The sequence below is a fragment of the Lathyrus oleraceus genome, chromosome 5, assembly GCF_024323335.1.
Source record: "Lathyrus oleraceus cultivar Zhongwan6 chromosome 5, CAAS_Psat_ZW6_1.0, whole genome shotgun sequence".
Taxonomy (NCBI): Eukaryota; Viridiplantae; Streptophyta; class Magnoliopsida; order Fabales; family Fabaceae; genus Lathyrus; species Lathyrus oleraceus.
The window spans coordinates 234552367-234564845 of NC_066583.1; positions in this window are offsets into that span (position 1 = coordinate 234552367).

A 12479-nucleotide genomic window follows, 5' to 3' on the forward strand; every position below is an offset into this window, starting at 1 on the left:
TCCAAATAAAATCCAGTGCGCATTAATAATCTAAAATGCCATCCAACTTTCATCTCCACCGACTTGTCATCTCCAACATAGATGTATCTTTCAACATCATTTGACTTCTGGTAGTTCAGGCAACCCCTTATTGAAACACAAATGTTAGTAGTTGCACCAAAGTCTAACCACCAAGTGTTTCTAGGTACTGAAGCTAAATTAACCTCAGAACAGACTAACGTACTCATTCGATTGGAGCGATCCCACTCCTCACAATATTTCTTATGTTATGAGGTACTAGATTCTATAGTAGATTGTGGTTGCTCCATCCTTAATGCAAGGTCAAGATCCATGTAGCCAAGAAAAATTTCCATGTTCTCATTCCATTCCTTGAAATTTGTCCCATTAAGGACCATAACTGAATTCATATTACCAAATACCAATGAAATTATAGCTAAAAGTAGAATAAAAGAAACATTATAAATATACTCACAAAATAAACTGAATCTTTAGCATGTTTAAATAATGGCATAACCCATCTCAAGATTAGTGCATCATCAATATCAAGTCTTTGGACAATAATATTGACTGCTAGTGATACTCTTGTTATAATGATCAAACATTGATAATAAAACATGTCAAATAAAAAATCCCTCTTTGAATTATTTTATCATTAAAATGTGAAACCTTATAATTATCACATGTTTACCATCACAGGTATGTATGAAATTCGGTCAAACATCAACGGTCATTTAGGTCAATAGATATTCACATGGATAAACACACACACACACACACACACAAAAGGAAAACATTTAACATTTCTTATAAGCGATCTCCCCCAAAAATGTCACTTTGGTGATATTTTATTTTAATTGACTAATTCAAAATGTTAAACTTCGTATATAATTATAAACTGTAACCAAAACTTGAATAAAATTGTACCAAAGTTAATGGATGAAACAACTAAGGGGCATGACCATGCAAACAAGTACGATATGTTAGTGTTCCAATCTGTATATATTTTGTTATGCAAAGCACAACCACAACAAAATGCAGTTTTTAATTTTACCAAAAAAAACAAATGCTCATAAATATTTTTTTTCTCTTCCAAAACGATAGTGAAACAGTTTGGGTGACGGTCTGGGAGTCACAGGTTGTGATAGTCGTCACCCGCTAAGGACCAACAAGAATTTCCCGTCATCCAATGATGAAGATCGTCATCCGGAAAAGGGGTATCCGTCAGCCAGCCATGACATTCGTCAGTAAAAATCACGCTTGTCACTGTGCTTCGGAGCTGAGGAACATATTCAAATCACAGTTGAACAAAAAATCTATATTTAATTCACTATATGTATCTTTTGAAACCCAAACACAATAAAATGTTAATTTGGTTTTCATGTCCCCAAAATATAATTAGCATATACGTGTTAAATAACCAGCGTGTATGGGGTTTGATGAAAATCATATATCACTTATTTAATTAAAAAGCATGAGAAGACAATTAGTCGAAATAGAAGTGTAGTTCATGCTCTTAAGCATATTAGGAGGGAGTTATTATTTTTCCATATGTTATACTGTACATTCTCAATATATCATAAACTAGGGAATGCTCATAAAATTAAAATATGACATAGGTATTTACCACAATACAAAAAAGTGTTAGATCCGAAAAAATCAAAAAAATTGTTGATTTGATCAAGCATCCTTCATGAATTTCATGAAAACACCACCAAATAAGATAAAAAAACATGAATTACAACATACAAATTTTAATTTTTACACAAATTGGAGGATCAAAATAATTATCAATTTTAGAACCCTTATTTTTAAAAAATTAAAATAAAAACAAAATGAATCAAACATGGGTGACTCTGATACCATTTGTTGGATCTGTTAATAACCTTATAATTTCTAATGATATATAAATTTTATAAACTAATCACTATGAGTTAAATATGTCATCAACTCACATCCCTTAAACTTATACTAGAATTCAATCAGAGAATGAAAGTGGAAGCGTATCCAGATCACTTCTGACGGGGATGAAAAGAGTATCCAGATGAACGATGTTTTTCTATCTTCTCTACAAATGGAGACCATAACCCATATAAATAACCTTAGGTTTATTTCTTAGTTTTCAATATTCTAATTTAAACCCTCATCAAATTTGATATTGACTTATCGTATCTAAATAATAATCTTACCTTTCATGACATTTATGCTTTTAGCCACAGACTTACTTAATATTAACTAGACCTCTTTAAGTCTTGACTAATTAAACAATGGCCCTAATACATTAATCGTTACATTTGTCATCCAAAATTCTATCATTTATTACTTTGAATGACGATATTCAAAACACTTTCTTTAGTCTTGGATCATCGTAATGAGTGGATTTTAATCTTACAGTGTCTTTGGTCAGTATAAATCTAAATATATTCAATTATTATGATAAGATAGAAGTCAAGTAGTTTTTTTTAAAGGACTTTTCATTGTCATGATGAATTTTTTTGGTAATATTTAAATATGTATGATTTATATTAATCATCATTATATATTCCGTTATTTATCCTCTTATGTCGAGCAAAGGAAGCATGCAAGCAAGGTGAGATGGATGTTTGCATTTAGAAATAATGGTTTGGAAGAGAAACTGACGGAGATGATTGTGGATGAGGTTATAGTGACGGGTGTGATGACTAACTTGTGATGTGAGACAACGATGAATAAGGCTTTTATTAGAGAATTCAGGGTTTTCTTCTCCATTGATGCTACTATTACATATGATATAGATCTTCATGAGGCTACTTTGAAAAACATGGCTTATGGTTTTGCTTACTTAATTGATTCTCATATGCTCAAACAAGCCCTTAATTAAAACTTGAATACAATGGAAAATGAAATATTGTTACTAAATTCAAGTGTGAACTTAGTACTGTTATGACACTATATACCTTGTTCTGTGTGGATTAAAGACATGTACATGTTATAAATCAAAATAATAATGTCTTGATAATGTATCTTATCTTCAACAGGGAAGGAAATGTTTTTGATTTTTAGGTCTCTTCTTGAAGTTTTACTTTATGCAATCATCTACCTAATTTTATTTAGGATGAATTCACCAGCTAGGTGATTGATTATACAATGTTGTTTTGTGTCATTGTGTTGAAAAAACATTTCTTTTGAATTCACTTGTGATTGTTTGAATCTTCTTGTTGTATGTTCATCTATAATTTTAGATAACTAATGGTTGTGGAAAAACCAACTACACTCTTAGATGGCATATAGGAGAAAGATAATATCTTCCTTCATTTTTGTTTTGATCCTCTTGTTGTTTTTCATGTTTCACAAATCTTTTGAAGTTTCAAATAACCAGTGTCATTTCTGCGTCAGAGTCTGGGTCTTTTTATTTCTCGGCCTTAAGAGTTAAACTTTTCATCTTCTTGTCACCTTATTCATCGTCTACTAGTCTTTTTAGCTCCATCTCGTTTTACTGCAATTTACCAAATAAAGTAGAAAAATTTGTAGATGACAAGTCTCTAGATTAAAAAAAAGTGACTTTAGGTTAATAACTACGCTTTAAGCATCTAAAGACTTTTACAACCAAATCCTCATTTTGAAATACTTTCCCCCATAGTTCTCATGTAAAATATTGTTATATTGTGACAGAAATTTAATAACACTATATCCCTTGTTATGTGTGACATGCACATGTTATCAATCAAAATAATAGTGTCTTGATAATGTATGACATGTTCAATAGGGAAGACAATGTTTGTATAGACAAAAGGACTGCTTTTGAGATCTCTTCTTAGGGTTTTAATTTATGCAATCATCTACCAAATTTTATTCAAGATGAATTCACCTTCTGTGTGATTATCTGGTGTTATTGTATGTCGTTATGTTGAAAACATATTTCTTATGAATTCATTTGTGATTGATTGAATCTTTTTTGTTATATATTCATTTATAATATAAGAAAATTAATGGCAATGAAAATTCCAACTACCTAATTAATATTGGACTGGGATAGGTGATTCGAGCTTGAAGTAAGGAATATCCCATGACAAAGCATGCTTTGGATCAGGACTAAATAGGGATAGAAAGTAGGCTAGTTGCCCAAATAGGAGTAGCTAGTCGTCTAGCGGGATTTAAGTCACCACCACCCACGATATATCTCATTAATTCTATGGATATAATAGTAGAAAGATATAGGGAAGGGAGAAAAGTTGTGTCCCCATGATCTGGAAAGAGTTCTTTCTCTCTACCTCAAGTTCTTAACAATGGGGTTATATGGATCCAATCTTAGCTAAGTTCATGGGTCTCTATAAATACCCCAAAACCTCCAAGGTTAAAGAGGGAGGGGGGGTACATAAATTCCAAAATTTCACCAGAGATACAATGCCTCTTGCTTCATATAGGTGGGGATTTTCTCTATTTTACTTTTAGCAAGTACTATTGGCGCCCACCATGGGGCCCAGGTAAAACTAACATATATTCACATCAGAAACTGCATCAACCATCACCTTCAAGATGGTACAAACACGAGGCACCACCTCAGCTGATAGTAGTTTAGACAATGATCATCAATCCATAATCGAAATGCACGCTACTATAGGGGAGTTATGCCACCACAACCAAGCTCTAGAAGACAACATTGCCAACCTCAAAATACGCCACCAGGAGGTTGAGCTTCCTGAGTAAATTGAAATCATGAACCTTTCGCCTTTCTCTGAACAAACTCGAGGGAAGGAGGTTGTTCTAGAAAACTTCAAACCCTCATGACTTACAAAGTTTGACGAAAGGAGCGATCCTTAGGAGCATGTCACTTTCATCAACACTCAGATGACTATCATTGGTGCTAACGACTCCTTAAAGTGCAAGTTTCTATCTAGCACCTTTAAGGACGCCACGCTAAGGAGGTACATAAACTTACTCCACATCTCGGTCACTAGTTACCAGGACCTGTTAAAGAAACTAATCCACTAATTCTCTGCAAGCAGCAACTGAAAAATGTTAATCTTAATCCTCTTCATTGTCGTGCACATTAAATGAAGTTGATTTTGCTTTATCCCGAACTCTCTATATAAGTGAGGTTTCGTTACAATCAAGATCACAATCCTTTATTCTCCATCTATCTCTTGACATGATAAATTCATTAGAGAACTAAAATAAGGGATCCTCCAAAGAAATCCACAAGTCCATTTGGAATCTCAAGGATGCTGATGGGAAGAAGCACAAAGATGATAGATTCAAATCCTATGAAGGTGAAAAAACACATGCTGACACATCTGCCAGAGCAACTGTGTCAGGAAGGACTTATGTGTTCAGGATGAATAACCTTAAGAAGCAGAAGAATCCAACTGAAGATAATGGATTATACACCAATGAGGATTATAGGACCTTCCTCAGGTTAGGTGGTTGGAATGCCGACCTAGTCTGAAAGTTGTAACCTTTTGCAGTGCTTATTTTTGCTTTTAGTAATTAATTCTAGATTTGTAATGTTTTTCTAGTGATAATAATTGATCATTTCTCATTAATTTTGTTTATGATTCTCTTGCCACAAATATCCACTGAGTGAGTCACTGGTGTTGATAGAGACGTTTCAAAGAAGTTTTTTCAACCATTTCAGTCGGGTTTTGTTGATCAACCTCTGAAGTTTTAGGTTTTTAAGGTTGAAAAGATTCAAGTGTGAGTAGTGAGAGTTACGTTATGCATGAAAAGAGTGATATGGTGTGTTTTCAAAATTGTTTTAAACACACAAATATTTGAAAAGAAAAGTAATGATGACTTGGGGAAATCCTCTATAATACGACACGTTACATTGCATGTTTGTAAGAAAACATCCTTATTATTCTTGAAAAGGAAAAACAATTAATGGCAAAGGGTGCGTCAGAACATAAATTTTGTTTTACCCTAAAAAATAGTTCCCAATGTTTATTCAAGTGTGTGACAGCTGTTAGAATTAGTGAGACACATGTCAACATAGCTCTTAGCCACAATGAAAGTGTATGAATAAAAAAATGAATAACATTTAGAGTCTGGACGATAGAAATTCCCAAAGGGATTCTGACTTAGGACCTTCTGACCCGGAGAACCTTCTCATTTCAGAGGGTTAAATGGTTCAGAGTCATGTTTTCTCAGGTTCTCATTTAGACTCTTCAGAGGCATCACACATTGAGACTTGTACTTTTACTCATGACAGATTTCCATTTTTAAATTCTTCATAATGAAAAAAAAATTGTCTTCAACAAGGGTTTTTGTAAAGATATCAACCCATTGATGGTTTATATCAATAAATTTTAAACTAATAACACCCTTATGAACATAGTCTCTTATAAAATGATGTTTTATCTAAATGTGTTTAACTCTAGAGTGTAAAATGGGATTCTTAGATAAAGATATGTCAGAGGTATTATCACAAAGGATATGGATGTTACTCTCATAAAGTTGATAATGTTTTAGTTGACTTTTTAACTAGAGAATATGTGTGTTGCATATGTATGCTGCAATATATTGAACTTCTGTTGTTGATAGTGCAATCGTTGATTGTCTTTTGATGGACCATGAGATTAGATTTCGCCTAGAAACTGACAGCTTCCAATGGTGGTTTTTCTTTCAATTCTATCTCCAACAAAGTCAGAGTCACAATAACCTACTAACTTGTAATCTGATGATTTCTTATAAAACAAACCAAGATTAGTAGTATTTCTCATATACCTAAATATTCTCTTAACAAATGTTAAGTGAGATTCTCTATGTTCTTACTAGAATCTAGCACATAAGCACGCAATGAATAATATGTTAGGTCTAGAGACAGTTAAATACATAAGAGATCTAATCATACCTCTATATACCTTTTGATCTACCTTTTTACTTCTTCCTCCTTCTCTAGAATGCACATTGTATGCATTTGAGTCTTGGCAGGTTTGCTTTCATCCATATCAAACTTCTTCAGAAGTTCTCTTGTATACTTACTCTGATGAATGTATGTTCCCTCTAGACCTTGATTAATTTTAATTCCCATAAATAACTTCAATTCACCCATCATGCTCAGTTCGAATTCAGCCTGCATTGACTTAGAAAAATATTTATAAAGAGAAGCATTAGCAAAGCCAAATATGATGTCATCAACATAAATTTAAACTATTAAAATGTCATTATTGAATGATTTACAGAACCTAGTTGTGTCAACTTTTCCTCTTGAAAAATCATTATGCATAAGAGAGTTGCTAAGTCTTTCATACCAAGCTCTAGGAGCTTGTTTCAGACCATACAAGGATTTCTTATGTTTGTAAAAAAAATCATGATTTTTGTGATTTTCAAACCCGGGGGGTTGATGAACATACATTTCCTCTATTATATATCCATTCAATAATTCACTTTTAGCGTTCATTTGAAATATAATAATATTATGATTAACAACAAAGGATATTAAAAGACGAATAAATCCTAACCTAGCCACTGGTGCAAAGGTTTAAGTATAGCCAATTCCTTCTTGTTAACTATAGCCTTGTGCAACCAGTCTGACTTCGTTTCTTACCACTTCTCCATTCTTATTCAGTTTGTTTCTAAAGACCCATTTGCTTCTAATGAAATGTTTTCCTTTTGTTATGGGAACTAGAGTCCACACATCGTTTCTGGAGAATTGATTATGTTCTTCTTGCATTACCATAATCCATTTGGAGTCATGAAGATCTTCATCAATGGATGTTGGTTATATAATAGACATCAAGCCCAAAAACGTCTCTTCATCTTTTCTGAATGAAGATCTAGTTCTGACAGGTTCTGTCTTTTCACCCAGAATCAGATCCTCAGGATGAGAGCATTTTTGCTTGAACTTCCTCTAAGGTGTTGTCATGTTAGCAAGTTCTGGTTCTGATGAGTCAACAAGTTCTGGTTCTGATGATTTAGCTTCTTGTTGAGCATCTCCAAAAAAATTCTCCTCTGTGTCTGATTAGGAAATTTCAAAATCTGCAAATTTGTCAACTAGCATTAACTTTTCAGAGCCAAGCTTATCATCAAACTTAACATGTATTGATTCTTGAACAATTTGGGTTTCAGTTTTATACACTTTGTATCCCTTTGAGTATTTAGAGTATCCTAACATGATACACTTTTGAGCTTTTGAATCAAACTTGTTCAAGTTATCTTTAGTGTTAAGCATATAACAAGTACATCCAAATGGATGGAAATATGAAGTGTTGGGCATTTTGTTCTTCCACGGTTCATATGGTGTCTTCTCCAGAATTGGTCTTATTGAAATCCTATACAGCATGCAATATTTACTGCTTCTTCCCAAAAGTTTTATGCCACATTAGTCTAATTAATAAAGGCCCTGGCATTTATTGTAGAGTACAATTTCTCTATTCAACAACTCCATTATGTTGAGGAGGTATGGGACAGGAGAAATCATGAGAAATGCCATTTTTTCAAAAAGGTTTTCAAAATATTTATTTTCAAATTCACCTCCATGATCACTTTTGACTTTGATAATTTTTAAATTTATTTTATTTTGCACTTAAGTACAAAAGATAGTGAACACAAAATGTGACTCATCCTTGTGTTTTAAGAACTTTACCTAAGTCCATCTACTTAAGTCATCTACAATTACTAACCCATAATGATTGCCATTGATAGAGGCAGTCTTAACTGGACCAAACAAATCAATGTGCAAGAGTTCCATGGGTCTAGAAGTAGAAACAACATTCTTTGCTTTGAACAATGTTTTTAAAAACTTGGCCTTCTGGCATACCTCACAAAGAGCATCTGAAGTAAACTTCAGATTTGGAAGGCCTCTGACTAAGTTAAGCATGTTTAGCCTGGAGATTATTCTCATACTAACATGTCCCAATCATACGCCATGTCCATTGCTCTTCGTTCACTAACATAAGGATTTAATATTTTGTTTTTCTAAATCTGAAAGTTTGATTTTGTAAATGTTGTTTTTCCTTTTGCACCGAAAAGTACAGAGCCATCCTTTTGACTTACAATCTACAAAATTGTTGGTTAAAAATAATGTCATAACCATTATCACCTAATTGACTTATGAACAATAGGTTATGCATTAAACCATCAACTAATAAAACATTGGTAATAGAGAGAAGAGAACCATTACCTATTGTACCGGTACCAATGATCTTACCCTTTTGGTTTCCTCCAAAGCCTTCCAAGCCTCCGGGCTTAAGTTCCAACTCTTGGAACATATGCCTTCTTCCCTTCATGTGTCATGAGCATCCAGAGTACAAGTACCATGACTAGTATCTCAACTTAGCTGCTAAGGAAATCTGCAATATAGTCTATTTTGTTTTTAGGTACCCACGTATTTTTTGGTCCTTTGGGGTTAGTTCTCCTTGAAGTTTTATCAACCCAAGGTTTATGTGTATAATATATATTGTGTGTGTGACCATAGACAAAATTAGAGTATAAAGATTTAGGATTTATCACAATACCTTTGGGTTTAGGCTTGAACCTAAAGTTCGTTGGTTTAACATAACCAATGCCTCCTTTCTCGTTTCCACTAACTCCATAGATCATTGAAGCCATGTTTCTTATCTATATGTTCTTAGCTAGGAATTTTTGAAAATATGCTTCATATCTTTTAGAAGCATATTTAGAGTCCATAGGAGCATCCGAAAGAATTTCTTTTTCAAGATTTTTACTTTTGCTTTTAAGGGCGGAGTTTTCTTTTTCTAAACTACTGACTCTTTCTTTTAAAATAGAGTTTTCTTTCAGTAGTTCACTATGGGCTTCATAGTCGACTACATAAATCTATTTCATATTCTTGAGTCTTTTCTTAAGCTTATGACTCTTTTCAAGAATCTCAGCTAAGGATAATTCTAATTCATAATGAGTGAGATGAGAAAATACCTTGTCAGAGTCTGAGTCTGGTTCTGAACCTGATCCTGATTCATATGCTTTTGTGCTAGCTTTCAGATCCATGTTAACCAACTCTTCTTCAGAGTCATCTTCTGAAGCTTCATAGTCATCTCATGTTTCCATCATAACCTTCTTCTTCTCTCTAAAGTATTTCTTTTTAGGCATGAGTTTGAGACACTTCTTATAATGTCCAGGTTGTTTTCGCTCAAAACAGGTAGCATCATTGTCACCTGTTTTTCTATAGCCTCTGGACTTCATTTGTATTTTTATTTTAGAGTTGGTTGACCCTTCTAGAGAGTAGAGACAACTCATCCTCTTCTTCAGAGCTTTCTTTAGACTCTTCTTCTTTAGTTTGAAGAGCTTTGGCCTTCTTAGGCTTGCCTTTGGACTTTAGAGCAACATATTTTACTTTCTTCTGAGGCTCATCTTCTTCAAGCTCAATCTTGTAGCTCCTTAGAGAACTTATAAGTTCTTCTAGAGTCGTCATGTTCAGATCCTTTGAAACCTTAAGTGTTGTCACCACTATGAAGGAAAATTGTGATCTAAAATGCAGCGGAAATTAAAAATTTTCCTTTAGTGATTCTTACGAATGGGCATGATCAGTGATAGAAATCATTACATCTTGTGGTGATTGAAACCTTTGATGCAGATCTAAGGAGTGGTCACGAGCGTTGAATGGTGACAATGCCTCTACTCAGTCCACACGAACGGATTCCTTCAGTCTCAATGCTAGCTGCTACGAAAGAAGGCTTTGAGTGTGTGTATGTGTGTGTGTGTGTGTGTGTGTGTGTGTGTGTGTGAGAGAGAGAGAGAGAGAGAGAGAGAAATGAAATTTCATCAAGTGAATTTCTTCTGCACAAGGGTTCTATTTATCGAACCATTTGTATGGGCTGCAAGCTAAAAAGCCCACTTAAGTGTATGTGACCCATATCTTATGGTATATCGAAAATCACTTAAGCGTGTGGTACCTTACCACATTTCGTATTCTACTTAAGTGCACTGTACCTTACGATGTTTTACAATTCACTTAAGTGCACTGTACCTTACGGTGTTCCTTATTTACTCTATCTTTCATCAATTCGTCCTTTTGTATGTGACCCTGTAGGTTTTCGCGACATTGACAATTATATTAAATCACATATTTAACATAACAAATAGTGAGCGGTATCTAGCAACACATCATTGTTATCCAAGACACGAAAGTGTCATGTGATATGACAAATCCCTTTTGTGATAATACTTGTGTGCACAATTACCCTTTTGGTCTTATGTCTATATTGAACACAAGGCATAGACAGTGTCATCCTTGCCAAGTTCAATATTGGGCCCTTAGACATTTGTCCTGTTATGCAGGATGGGCAAATTCCATCTAGGTCACTCATGTCCCTCAACACGCTTCGTGGAGTACCCATTAATTGTCTTTATGGTCATCCAGTTATGGACAATGTTTGATCAACAATAAATCACTTGAGTATTGTCATACCCCAAAATTTGCCCGTTAATATTACAAGGCATTTTTAAGGCACCCCAACTTATTTTTCAAGGCACTTATCCCAAAAGAACAAAGGCCCAGCATACAGGTGGCCAAATCCAGAAAATGGCCCAAACTGGCTTGCTCGCTAGGCGAGCAATTCCTTCGCCTAGCGAACCCTTCGCTATGCCACTCGCCTAGCGAAGCTTGCGAATACCAGAAAATTCTGGGCTTCATTCTGAGCCCATTAGGTCACGAAAAAGCATTATAAATACTAAGGACTTCATTCAGAAAAGGGGAGAACGAACGAAGGACAGAAGGAGGAACCGGAACCCTAGCAATCAAACCCTGGTGGCTAACCCAGAGAATTCAGAGCAACCCTAAAGGAAACCCTGAAGGAAACTCATCTGCATCAAGGTCACCTCCGCCCAACTCAATTCGACTCGCCAATTCAAGGTTGCAATTCGATTGCAAACAGGTTTGCATTACTATTACCGCTTTATGTTCTTAATTTGCATGTGATATTATAATTGAATTCATAAACATATTTGAGGTTTTGCATGTGAATTTAAGTGTGCCTGAATATTGTGAATGCTGAACCATGTAATTTATGTATTGGATGCCATAAGGCGTGCAGCAGGTTGAAGTCGTACTGTTCTGAAATTCAAAACCCGCAGCCGCTCGCTAACACATCACTAAGCGAGCATGTAGCGAGTATTCGCTAGGCCTTCGCTAGGCGAGGCAGAGGCGAACGTGACAGTCGCTAATATTTTGATTGTTCTGTTCTATGCTTATCTGATCTGTTCTATGCTAATCATGCATTATTTTGTCTGACATTCATACTGCTGTGTCTCGTTTGCGGTGTAATCCTCGATTGCACCCCATTTGGTATCCTGACTTGTGTGCTGAATGTTGTAAGGGTTCACATATTCCCAGGAAAAAGTAGCTGGCTAGGTATTCCACTTTATTTGTGGGATACCCTGGTGGAGATTCATCCTAATTACCTAATTGATTTTAATGTGGAGATTCATCCTAATTACCTAATGGATTTTAATGTGGAGATTCATCCCAATTATTTGATCGATTTTAATGTGGACCTAATTACTTAATTGATTACAAATACCTAATTGATTGTAAAATATTGCCATTG